This window comes from Sus scrofa, chromosome X (assembly GCF_054392235.1).
Source record: "Sus scrofa isolate SSC_HxYL_T2T_F1_AM1 chromosome X, Sscrofa_HxYL_maternal_Yorkshire_Landrace_v2.0, whole genome shotgun sequence".
Lineage (NCBI taxonomy): Eukaryota > Metazoa > Chordata > Mammalia > Artiodactyla > Suidae > Sus > Sus scrofa.
The window spans coordinates 17,725,850-17,738,165 of NC_139401.1; the positions used below are offsets into that span (position 1 = coordinate 17,725,850).

At 50.0% G+C, this 12,316-nt stretch overlaps 1 protein-coding gene across 4 annotated transcripts in view; it reads left to right on the plus strand.

The window, feature by feature from the left end:
* Window positions 1-12,316, plus strand: part of NHS (NHS actin remodeling regulator) — a 490,359-nt gene that overhangs the window by 365,634 nt on the left and 112,409 nt on the right. The gene's annotated exons all lie outside the window — the stretch shown is intronic.

Sequence of the window (12,316 nt, forward strand, 5' to 3'; positions counted from 1 at the left end):
ATTGCAGAGTCTTGAAAATGTGAGGAGAGGTTTTACCTTGGCTTTGAAGCCATCGGCAAGCCGGTGCCCGTGCACACTCGGCAGCTCCCTCCCTGCCCACGCGTGCTTCTGAGGCTTGGTCATTGGGCAGCCCTTTCGGGGTAGCTGGAGAGAGAAAATAGATCTGTCTGTGATGAAGACAGGCTCCTGCTGTGGTCACCCTGAAACAGAGTTCCCCCTTCCAGCCAAGACCAGAGTCTGGGCTTCTGAACAGAATCGTGTTCTGGAATGGCAGGCAGCATCGCCTCACCTCAGGGTGGGATGTGTGCTAGGCTCGAGGCAGCCTCCCCGCCCCGGGCAGGCCTGCACTGACAGCCTCCAGGCCCCTGGGACACACGGGGTGTCCCAGGGATAGGCCACGGTGCCCCCGGCGGCTGTAGCGGCCCAGCCACAAGGATCCTGGCGGGCGCAGGATATGATGGGTGAGGTGGTGGCTCCGGCCCCACGTATAGGCGCCAGAGTCGGTGCAGATCTGAGAGGCACAGGCGGCTGCAGCCTTGGAGCTACAGCTGAACAGGAGTCCTGATGCCAGAGCAGAGGGGAGCTTCTCTCTCTTTTTTAGGGGGGAGGATTTAAAATTTTTTTTTGTCTTTTTAGGGCTACACCTGGGGCATTTGGAAGTTCCCAGGCTAGGGGTCTAATAGAAGCTGCAGCTGCCGGTCTACACCACAGCCACAGCAACACCAGATCCGAGCCGCATCTGCCGCCTACACGGCAACGCCAGATCCTTAAGCCACTGAGCGAGGCCAGGGACCGAACCTGTGTCCTCATGGATGCTAGTCGCGTTCGTTAACCGCTGAGCCACGACGCGAACTCCGAGGGGAGCTTCTCTTTTATGGCCCCGGCCAAGTGTCGTTGGCCCCCAGGAAGGAAGAAGGGAGTGACCATGAGGCAGAGGCAGCCGGTGCTGAGCGGGGCCCTGGCTCTCCTGAGCCTGGGAGCCCCTCCTGTGCGCGGCTCTGGCGGCGGCGGGGGGCTGAGGTGAGGTCAGGAGGGGAACTTACTCCTGAGGAAGCTGAGGGCTGGGGTGCCGGGTCTTCCGAAAGCTCTCGAGGCCTCCCCCAGAGACCCAGGGGCACAACTGGCTGCGGGCGCGAGTCCCGACCGGCAGGAGAGCCCGGTGTGGGCGAGGACGGCCGTGCAGAGAACCACTTCCAGATTGCCCGACGGCCGGCCGGGTCTTGCTGGGAGGGTCACGCGGGCACCCCAGGCAGCCGCACCCTCGGAGGAACGCCGGCCTGTCACTCCGCATGCCCCAGAGGCCCCCCCTGAAGCCAGCGCACGACCTGCTCTGTCCCACCCCCCGTGTTGTCTTCCTCATGCCGACGCCCCCTCCCCGCCCCCTCTAGCCCAGCCTCGGCCACCAGGGTCAGGGCAGCGACCTGGGTCGCCATCGCCCAACAGATCCGGCTCCTCAGGAGCCATTTCCTGCATAGGCCTCAGACTCCAGTGCCTTCGAGGTGAGTCAGGTGGCTTGAATGCAGGACAGGGCCACGTGGCATACTAAGGAACAGGGCGGACCGAGGTGCAGTGTGCATTCTAAGGCAAGGAAGGCATAAAGGAATTGAAAGGAAATTCCAGAGTAAGCCACGGTGCTAAGCCGCACGACCACCCCACATTGCCCGCCCCCAAATCAAATCTTCTACTTTTATTTATCGCTCAGGAGAAGTGGGGTCGAGGCAGAAACCAGAAACCATGTCTGAAAATTCTATTTTATCCTCTTCTGTGCCTAGCAGAGCATGGTGTAAAACAATAATGAATACTGGATTTTTTTTTTTTTTTTTACCTTGTGAGTGATGTCTCACATACGTACAGAAACATGCTGAAATCATACGGAACAATGAATTATTAAAAAAAGAAAACACCCCAGTACCCCTCCCAGCCAGGTCAAGGCCTAGAATGGTAGCAGCTCCCCGCCTCCCCTATAGGCTCTTCTTCCTGCCCCAAGGCCATCACTGTCTTCATTTCTAATACTATAGATTAGATTTGCCTGATTTAAAACAAATTTATTATAGTTTATTTACATTGTTGTGCTAATTTCTGCTGCATAGTATTCCATGGTGCGAAAGCGCTGGCCTTATCTACAGTCCAGCCTACTGTTCATTGGCATTTGGTTGTTTCTGATTTTGGACTCTCACTGGCAGTTCTGCAGCATGAGAGAAAGTTCTCAGGCAGAGCATCAGAGACACTCAGGGGTTTGAGGGTGAACCTGTTCACAGCAGCTGCAGGGGGACTCACAGGTGGGCCAAGGAGCTATGGGAGGGGCCATCAACAGCATCTGCTACCAGGTCTTTCTAGAAGAGCACTTCTCAAAGTTTTGGATCTCACGATGCCTCTATACTCTTAAAAATTATGGAGGACCCCAAAGAGCCTTAGTTCATCTGAGTTAATATCAGCACTTTATCATATTAGGAAGTAAAACTGAGAAGTAAAAAGTAAAAAAACAAAAAGAAAGCTGAGAAGTAAAAAAATAAAAATAAAAAAACTATTTACTTGGTAGTTTATTTTAAAATTCACAATAATAAGTACAGAGGCTACATTATTTACATTACATGTTTATAAATGAAGTATTTGGGGGGGGGGGAAATAACTCTATTTTCCAAGACACAAGTTCGTGAGAAGAGTGGCATCTTTTTACTCTTTTTTTTTTTTTTTTTTTTTTTTTTTTTTTTTGTAGTTTGGCCACTCTCTTGCATAGCAGCCTGGCTTAATAAATTTTTTTGCGGAATAAACAAGGCTATTTTTTAAATTATAGTTGATTTACAATGTTGTAACACGTCTCAATTCACATGCTAAATTTTCATCCAGAATACCTGATCTGTATTTAGATTTCATAAAGTTCTACAAAATTTGAATATGTAGATTCGTATTCAAGTTCTTCCAATAATCGAACAGAGTATCAGTATTCAAATTAAAATCAAATGAGGAGTTCCCATTGTGGCTCAGTGGTAACAAATCCAACTAATATCCATGAGGATGCCTGGTCTCCTTCAGTGGGCTGAGGATCCGGCGTTGCCATGAGCTGCAGTGTAGGTCGCAGATGCGGCTCTGATCCCGAGTTGCTGTGGTTGTGCCTGTCGTGTAGGCCGGCAGCTGCAGCACTGATTCAACCCCGAGCCTGGGAGCTTCCATATGTTGCACCTGCAGCCTTACAAAGAAAAAAATTTTTTAATTAAAAAAAATAAACAAAAGATTCAGTGCCTCGTTTACACTAGCTGCATTGCAAGTGCTGAATAGTCAGATACAGCTAGTGGCTGTCATCCTGGACAGAGCAAATCTAAAGCGGATCTTCTGCTTTCCTTATCCATCCCATCCTGTGGTTCTTCAGTGCCTAGGAGCCCGACTAGGAAAAGGCACTTACTCTCATGATTCTACTAGAACACTTGCGCCACAGTGGGTCTCTTCATAGGTGCGGGTGTTTCACAGTCACTCTGCAGCACAGCCAGCAATGGCAGGTTCCCTCTGGCTTGGCATCCAGGACCTTCTCGTTTGATGTTTTCATGTGTGTAGAATAATCTCACCTTGTTACTCTTGTGACATAATGGATCTCTCTCTGAGTGGACATGGCAGGAGCCTCAATGGGATGCCACTGTGGAGGACTTAGACCAGGCTGCTTGCTTGCTGGGACCAAGCCCTGGCAAGTTTGCTAAGGTCTCAGTGATGAGCTCCACATCAGTGTCGGGAAGTCGAGGCAGGTTCGCTTGTCCTTTGGTCTTCCTGTCTCCATGCACTGGTGTGCTTTCCAAAAGGTAAAGGAAAGCAGAGGAATGAAACTCCAGGCCAGTCGGACTCAGGGTAAAGATGCAGCACTGAGGTTAGCATCTTAGAACTCAAAGGCAGCAACCTAACAAGTCTCGAAGGAAAGAGCCACGGAAAGTCGGTACAGCATGAAGACTTTGTTCTGTTCATGAATTACATCATCTCCAAATGATGCCAAATTCATGAGAATGAAAAGCTACCCCATTTCACACGTTGGGAAATCTCTTACTTGTGTTCCGCAAGTGAAAAAGACTAGAATTCCAAGTCTAACAGTTTGGTCCCATTACTGCAAGTTTTGTGGCTGGTCAGGTGTTTGATTCTTGTCACTGAGTGGGCACATGAGAAATATGACTTCTGTCTCTTTCAAAAGTTGACTGCTTGAGCTTTTAGCAAGTCTTATCATTCCATCATATCCATTCTCTTAGTGTTGGACTCACTCAAGAGTCCTGCATCTGAGTGCATGATGTCATTTCTAATAAATCTGAAAGGAACTGGAAAGCTTCTGGAATTTCCTTATCTGAGGTAGCCAAACTAAATAAACTTAATTCCCATCCATCAGGAGCTCAGTGAAGGCTAGCACCATTCGGGTTGAAGTGATTTTATGCTAAATGATGTGAGAAGACTGAGGTTTTCCTGGGCTTCTTATTGAACTGGATACCCTAACTTTTCCGCCTCCGGGTCCCGGGTGCAGAGTGTCAGAGGAGCCATGACTGCACAGTAATGGCTAGGCACAAAAGGCCTTTTAATGAATACACTCAACTCTTGTGTCAAGAGTTCCCTAAGATGGCAATTGTGCTGCCATCTTGAATACATTTGGATTTGGGGAAGCCAAGTTCTTTTCTTCAGCGTACCAACTAAAGGAGCCAGTGTCATAAAAAGATGGAAAAACGTCAAATCAGAATGTTACAACTATCAGGGACCTTGGAGATTATCTAATGTTAGCTCTCTGTCCCCGAATGATCTTGCGCTTAAAACCGTTGTTAATGTTCTTTTCCCTTTCTGAGTAAAACATAGTTTTGCTTTTAGGAGGATCCTCAAGAAATCTTAAGTGAAGCATTAGCTAGTTCTAGAACTGGGGAAAGCCCACTGGTTTCTCATCGGCTTCCAGGCCCAAATTCTCTTCCACCTGCTAGCTTTTCAGGTTTATCCTTTGAGCATTAGGTCTGTAATTGCCATTAAAATGCAAATTTGGTAGGAAAGGCTAACACTTAAACCCATATTGAGCTAGAAAGGATCAAAGTAAGGTGTGCTTAGTTTTAATTCAGTAAGATCAGGAGGCTGGAGAGAAAGAGGGAGTGCCAGCCTGGAAGGTAAAAAGACCCCAAATGGGAACTCAGGGGGCTCTCCAGGTGGCTCATCATTCTCTGGACTCTTCTCTCAAAACGTCTGCATTTTGGAGTTCCAGTCGCGGCGCAGTGGTTAACGAATCCAACTAGGAGCTTGAGGTTGCGGGTTCGATCCCTGGCCCTGCTCAGCAGGTTATAGATCCGGCGTTGCCGTGAGCTGTGGCAGACGGCTTGGATCCACAGTTGCTATGGCTGTGGCGTAGGCAAATATCTACAGCTCCAATTAGACCCCTAGCCTGGGAACCTCCATATGCTGCAGGAGCGGCTCTAGAAAAGGCAAAAAAAAAAAAAAAAAAAAAAAAAAGTCTGCATTTGTATGAATTTATCTTTAGACTCCTTGTGGTGATCCAGGTATTTGATAATTGTTCTTGCCAACTGGAGCCCCTGCCAAATAGAAGGTTCTGGTACTGAATGGCAGCTCAGACGAGGGTGAGGGTACCCCAGCCTTGCCACGGTGGCTTTCCCATCCCAGCTTGTGGAAATAGAAGTGGGGAGCCATGTGAGGCGAAGAGTCTTCGTTTCTGCTTTATTATGAATGGGAAACCCTTATCCAGGCTCAAGGGAGAGCTTTGCATGAGAGGGTATATATAGCCACCTGTGCATGCACACACCCATGAACACGCACACACGCACGCGCACACACGGTTCCATCTGCACATAAATACTTCCCCTGAAACGCTCAGCAAAGCAAGTGCCAGGTATTTCCTGCGGGTAACTGGGATTTCAATCCTGGTCTTGCATCATTATGAACTTGGGATTGGGATGTGAGGGCGGGGAGATGGTGAGTTTGTGCTTTTCTGAGGCAGGGTCATGACCTCCCTGACCTCTGTCATTGCGGTAACCCAGCCTGTGCCACCTGCAGTGCCTGCAGTGCCTTGGACCAGTTATTTAACCTCTCTGCACCTCAGTTTCCTGATCTGTAAAATGGAGTGCTAGTATCTACCTCATAGAATTGTGAGAATTAACTGAAATAGTGCATACAAAGCATTTAAAATAATGCTTGACACCTAGTAGGTGGTGAATGAATAGAATATTATTTTTATCATTAGTATATTATTGTCATGAGGAAATGACCTGGTGGCTTCAGGTGGAGTGGGAAGAGTGACAAGAGCCTCATGAAGAATCACTGCTTCTGAGGAGCTCCTGTTGTGGCTCAGTGGTTATGAACCTAACTAGTATCCTGGCCTCGCTCAGTGGGTTAAAGCTCTGGCGTTGCCATGAGCTGTGGTGTAGGTCGCAGTCTTGGCTTGGACCTGGCGTTGCTGTGGCTGTGGTGTAGCCGGCAGCTGCAGCTCCAGTTCAGCCCCTAGCCTGGGAACTTCCATATGCTGCAGGTGCGGCCTTAAAAAGACAAAAAAAAGAAAAAAAGAAAAAAAAAGTTACACCTTCTATTCTTATGGTCAGGCCAGACTGCCACACAGACTCATCCGCAGGGAGTTCTAAGTTTAGGAGGGAAAGGAGAAACAACAACTAAATGACTCAAAACACAACAAATGATGAAATCTTGGATGAGACAGAAAAGGGGATAGATGTCTTACAATTAAACAAAGGCATTGCCGCAGAGCAGCTTCTGGAGAGACAGGAAGCCAGGCCTGGGTGTTTTATTTTTCTAATGCCCGGCTTTGGTTGGAATTGTTGAGTTTCCACTTGGGTTTGAATGAACCGCAAAAGCAAAGCATGTTATTCCCTTTTGGTCAGCGCCCCTCCGGCTTTGCTCCCGTGTGCATTTGCTTGCCTGGGATTCTGGTCCAGCACACGAAACCAAAATGATGGCCCTTCCTTGCTGAGCACAGAGAGCGGGTGGCTGGGGGGCTCTATGGGAAGCGAGTGCTGCGCCAACGCTACTTGGCTGATCTCCTGATGAAAAGCACCGGACAGATGGGGAACCGAGGTGGGCTTTCTCATTGAGGCGCCCTTTTTCTTGACCATGTGGTGAGGACTGCTTCACCGGACCCTGGCATTAAGCCTTTGGCAGGGGGGACCAGCCGTGGGGCGAGACAGCTCCACGCGGGGCCTCCTGGGCCTTGAATTTTCCACACATGGGCACACATGCACAGGAATCCAGCACACGGGCAGCGAGCAAGCTTGGGTAGCCGTCCACTGACCGAGTAGCGGCAGCTCTGGATAAATGGCAGTGGCCTGGGCTGCACGTTTCGCTCCAAGGGATGGGGACTTAGACAAACACGGGGAAAAGGCGTTCACCCCACTTTTCCCTGAAATGCCAGCGGAATAAAACAGGTCGGGGTGAATACGAAGTTAGCTCTTGGCCAGTCTCCAAAGTGAGTTGACCTATTTCGGAGTCATTGAGAACAAGCCAAAGGAAGTTCAGTAGCCTGCATCTTGATTCGTCAAGGGAGAGGAAAGCGGGTGTGGACCGCCAGGAGGCTGGATTCCCCGATTCGATTCGCTTGTTAGGGGGCATGTGAGTGAATATGGCTGGAACTCCCGAGGAGGATTCTGGGGCACGGACGTGGGGCCACCTCCTGGCACAACTTAGCATGCGAATGAGAGCCCCGGCAGATGCGCTAGGAAGCCCTGGCCACCGAAGGGAGCAGAGCGGATTCTGAAAGCCTTCCTCGCGGTTAAACTCTTCACCAAGACCCTTGTGTCCAAGGAGAACTCAGGCCGAGTCAGCCACGGGGGTGCGGAGCCTAGGGCTCCGGCGGAGAGCAAGGCCACGACATACCAAGGCCAACGCTGCGGCAGCCTGGGAGGTGGGCGTGGGAGGGCATCCCGTTGCTGCCCTGCCAGTGTCTCCTTTACCGGCAGGCCCGCTCCTCCTCCAGCCGCTGTGAGTGTTGACTGCTCAAGGCTCCAGCCACTCCTTCCCCAGAGGATTGGCGTCTGCCGGAGGCTGGCTGGCCTTTCGCCTCAAGGTGAGACCAGCTCTGCGGTGTACTCTGTGCTCCAGAGCTCCCTGCTCCGGGGTCCGGCTGCACCCAACCTCCAGCCGAGGCCAGGTCCTTGCTTGGTCCCCCCCCCCGCTGCTCCTGCTCCGCCCTCTGCTCCTTCCACGGAGAGCACCCCCTCTGTGCTTCATTGGAACAAGAGTCCCTGTTGTGGACTTGGCTTCCGAGTGACCCAGCCTAAGAGAGAGCTGGGGCAAGGGGGGCGTTTCAGAACAGGCCTCGACCTGACTACACATCAGAATCCCCAGGGAAGCTTTATGAATACCCATCTCCCGGCCCTGTGTCCGGGGATTCTGATTCAGCGGGTCTAGGGTCCGGCCTGAAATACTATAGTTTTCCTAAGTGGCTCCTTGGGAATTTTAATGCAGCCAGTCCTCTGAGCAATGGGAACCACTCCTTCCAGTTCATGGCATCTATTTCCTTCCTTAGATCTTTCAGAAAACATGTATTGATCGAGTTCAGGAACAAACCACACAATCTGTCAAAGACACTAAGAAGCAGAGATTTAAGTACAAGGATCCACGGTTCTTGGCAAGTCTCTTGAAGTCCAGCCTATATGCTGACTCTCAGAACTCTCTAAGCAAATGGTTTCTTTATATTTTGTGTGTGTGTGACCTAAAGTGTAAAGGTCTGGCTGCCTGGGAAAGGGGAGTGTCTTTTGAGGCCTTGAGTTGCCATGGAGCTTTCCAAATAGGGACGTTTGACCAAACTTAGAATTTAATGAATGCTTATCACCATGCTCAGACGTATTAACCTCTTAACCTTCCCGTCCTTGTTTCACTAACAGGTCTAGATTTTCAGTATTATTAGTTGTGTGGATGGATGACTTGGGGATGAAATTCAAAGAGAAACATTTTGTTCTGTTATCAGGGAGCTTGTGATAGGAAGACTCAGAAACAGATTCTCCTCAAAACTCATTAAGTAACTGCATAAAGATGGTTCGGCCTAATGCAGAACAAGGGGATGTTCTGGATTTGGTAATGATAATAATAATAGTGCTAAGAGCAGAAGCAAAACATGATTGCTGAGATTTGTTTGCGTGTTTACTAGGTAAAAGGTCCAGCACTGATTACTTGGTCTGCATGATCTTTTTAATCCTCCCAACAACTCTTGGAGTTAAATATATCCATCGAGGATCACGAAAGGCTTCAAAAAAATGGAACTTTATTTCTCTCTTATGTACAGGAAGGCCAGGGCTGGTGTGGAGACCAAAGCTCCTTCCATCTCTTGGTTCCACCATCTTTGTGGCTGTCGTCTTCTCAGTCCAAGATGGCTGCTGGAGCTCCAGGCATCACACCATCAGCCCAAACAGAAGGATGAAAGAAGGGGCATGATTCTTATGTTCTAAAGAGACCTTCCGGAGATCCCACACCACAACTGCTTTGTTCTCATTGGCCAGACAGCATCCCCCCAGCTTCAAGGGAGGCCTTGTAGCCTTTTGGTTAAATGGCAATGAACCCCATTTACAAAACCAAGTTTTTCTCAATTTGAAAGAGAAGGCAAATATGGAAGGTTGGGTAGGAAACTAACAGTGTCTGCCATAGTAGGTAATATTTTTATCACCATTTTGCAGGTAAGAAAAGTGAGGCGCTGAGAGATTGCATGGCTTAGCCGTGTCCACATAACTTAGAGGCGGCAGAGCTGCAGTAGGACTCAAGTCTCTCTGACTCAGGGGTCCCTTCTTGTCTTTTGCTATTACCTACTGCTATTTTTTATTTTTATTTTTTGCTCTTTCGTAAAACACTCGTGTTTCCTTAGAGGCTCCTTGGTTCATCCCCTGTTTTCCTCCCCATGTGCCTCTTCTCTGCATCAATCCCAGATTCAAAGCTCATCTCCTAGCGCCCAGAGAGCCCTTCCTTGTACCTGCAGCTGCTCTTTTCATTCGGCAACTGTTTATCGATCACTTACTCCATGCCAGGCACTGTTCTAGCCTCTAGGTCTTCATCAGTGAGAAAAACAACGACTCCTGCTAGCTTAATAGCTTCCTAGCTGTGATCTTGGTCAAGAGCTTTCAGCTTTCTGAGCCTTGGTTTCCCCATCTGTGAAACGGGGGTGATAAAACTTGGTGCCCAGGGTTGTGGTAAGGATTAAATGAGAGACCATACAGAAAGCACAGCTGCTGGCCTGTCATTACATTTTGAAAAATCGTACCTGGCGCTGTCCTGATGGCTGTCATCAGGAGCGTGTCTTATCTTCCCAGTCGGCTGGAAACGTCTTGTGGGCAGAAACAGTGGCCAAGGCCTCTGGTGTCCCCCAGATCTCTTACTTACCAAAGCGGGGGCTTCGTAAGGGTGTGTTGAGCAGATAACAAGGGTCCCGGTGTGGAGAGGACTCGCTGCTTTCTTACCCTCCTGATTTAGGAAACGGAGAAACAGACTAAGCCCCACGGGAACTTTTTTTTTTTTCTTTTTTTTTTTTTGCCTAATCGAAGCTGTAAGTTGTGGTGGGTGGTGTGTGCTAAAGAGAAACAAGGCTGAAAAAGCTGAATACTAATCTCCTCATACCCTCCTGGAAGGTCACAGAAAGAACATATATTCTTTTCCTTTTAGAGGGTTTTTTTTTTTTTTTCCTTCACCTTCTCTGACAGTGTTCCAGCAGTCCAGTGGAGCTCTTTCTGTGGGTTTTTTTTTTTTTTTTTCCTCCTGTCTCCTAGTTTTCTCCTCCATACTCCTCTCTTGCTCACCTTGGTCTCTGCCACCTGTGGGAATTGTGCTGCTAGCCTAGTGTCCACAGAAGAAACTTCTGGAAGTCCAGGGGCCTTGTGCATTCGGCGTCGCAGAGCTGTTGCATTCTAGTCCCGCAGACGGAACCCCACAAAGAGCTGACCAGCAATGCCACCAACTTCCCTCCGTTTTGTCTTCTCAGCCCAGCCTTCCCCTCGGCTCCTCTGCGGAGGGGAAAGGCAAGTTCACAGGATGCGGGGCTTTCTTTCTTCCCTGACATCTGGTTTGATTCTGGGCAGCTAAATAGTGGCTTTGCCATGAACAACAAAAGCTAATTCACTGTGGTTTTTAAACACCAAGTGCAAATATTTTTCCTTTTCAGCTTGGGGTCACTGGAAGGGAAAAAACAGGGCTGAGAAGGAGATTAACCTTTTAAAAACTATTATGACTTCCCATAGAAAATAAAACAATGGCATCATTTCCTTCCATTCGGGCGTCTTTTTGTGAGTGGCTGTTGTTTGAGGCAAGACCGGCATCCAAAGAAGATTTTTAAATACTGCTTTCGCTTGGTTTTCTGCTCCGAAGCCCACCATGAGTGCTTTTAAGAGCCCACGCAAATCCCAGGAAAGCCCAGGGCCACCCTCTTTGCTTTTCTCTCGCCTCCGTCTTCATCCCTGGCTGCCTTTCCCTCTAGCAGGGCTCTGACCCTCTGCCGGCGGGAGGGCAAGGCAGGCAGGGGCACCGCCCTTCGCCGTATTCCGGACGATGGCCCTGCCCGCCACGCATGCCAGCGACAGACGCCTGGAAGGCTGAAGGTTCTGCTAGTCCCAGGTTCCAGCCCGACTTTCTTTCGCCTTGGGCTGTCTTAAGGCACCCTGGAACCTCAGCATCCGTCAGGCCCCCTTCAGAAGCCAAGCCACTCAGTCCGGCTCCTGCTCCACCTGCCTCTGGAGCAGGAGCAGGGCGCTGACGCCCTCCTCCGAACCCCGGCGCCTCTCCGAGGAGGAGGCCAGTCCACCTCCGGCACTATCCGTTGTTTTTCACTGTTCTCTCTGCACTGCAAAGCAAACCCGCTTCCCGGACCTGCCATGAGTTTCCCTCCTTTCCTCGTCTCCTCCCTCCCGGCTATTGCACGTGGGTCCGGTCCCATCGCTGGCTCGGGGCGGAGGGGAGGCGTGCGCCCTGCTGACATAAAGCCTGTCGGAGCACAGCTGTCGAAGTCTCTCCATTCTCCCTTTCTTGCCGAGGGGACGCTCTGCACAGGCTCCAGGAAGGTTGATGTTTGTGAAGGGGCTCGGAGAGGCTTGCCATGCGCTCTTACTGTTGTTACTGGCATTGCAAGCGTCTAGCATGTTGATACAGGTGGTGTGTGTGTTGGGGGTGGGAGGGGAGTCAGAAATTGATTTGCAACCTGCGAAGAGCAAACTCGGATGGTATCCCGCCCCTCGTCCTTTCAGTGTGTGTGCAAATATTTGCAGACCCGTGGAACGGCTCAGCCTCACGCCGACCTAAAATGTGTTCGCAGCCAAGTGAACCGGCCCCAGCCTGGTGAGGAGAGTGGGTGGTGAGGCGGAGTGGCCGGGCCGTGTTGGAATGGGGT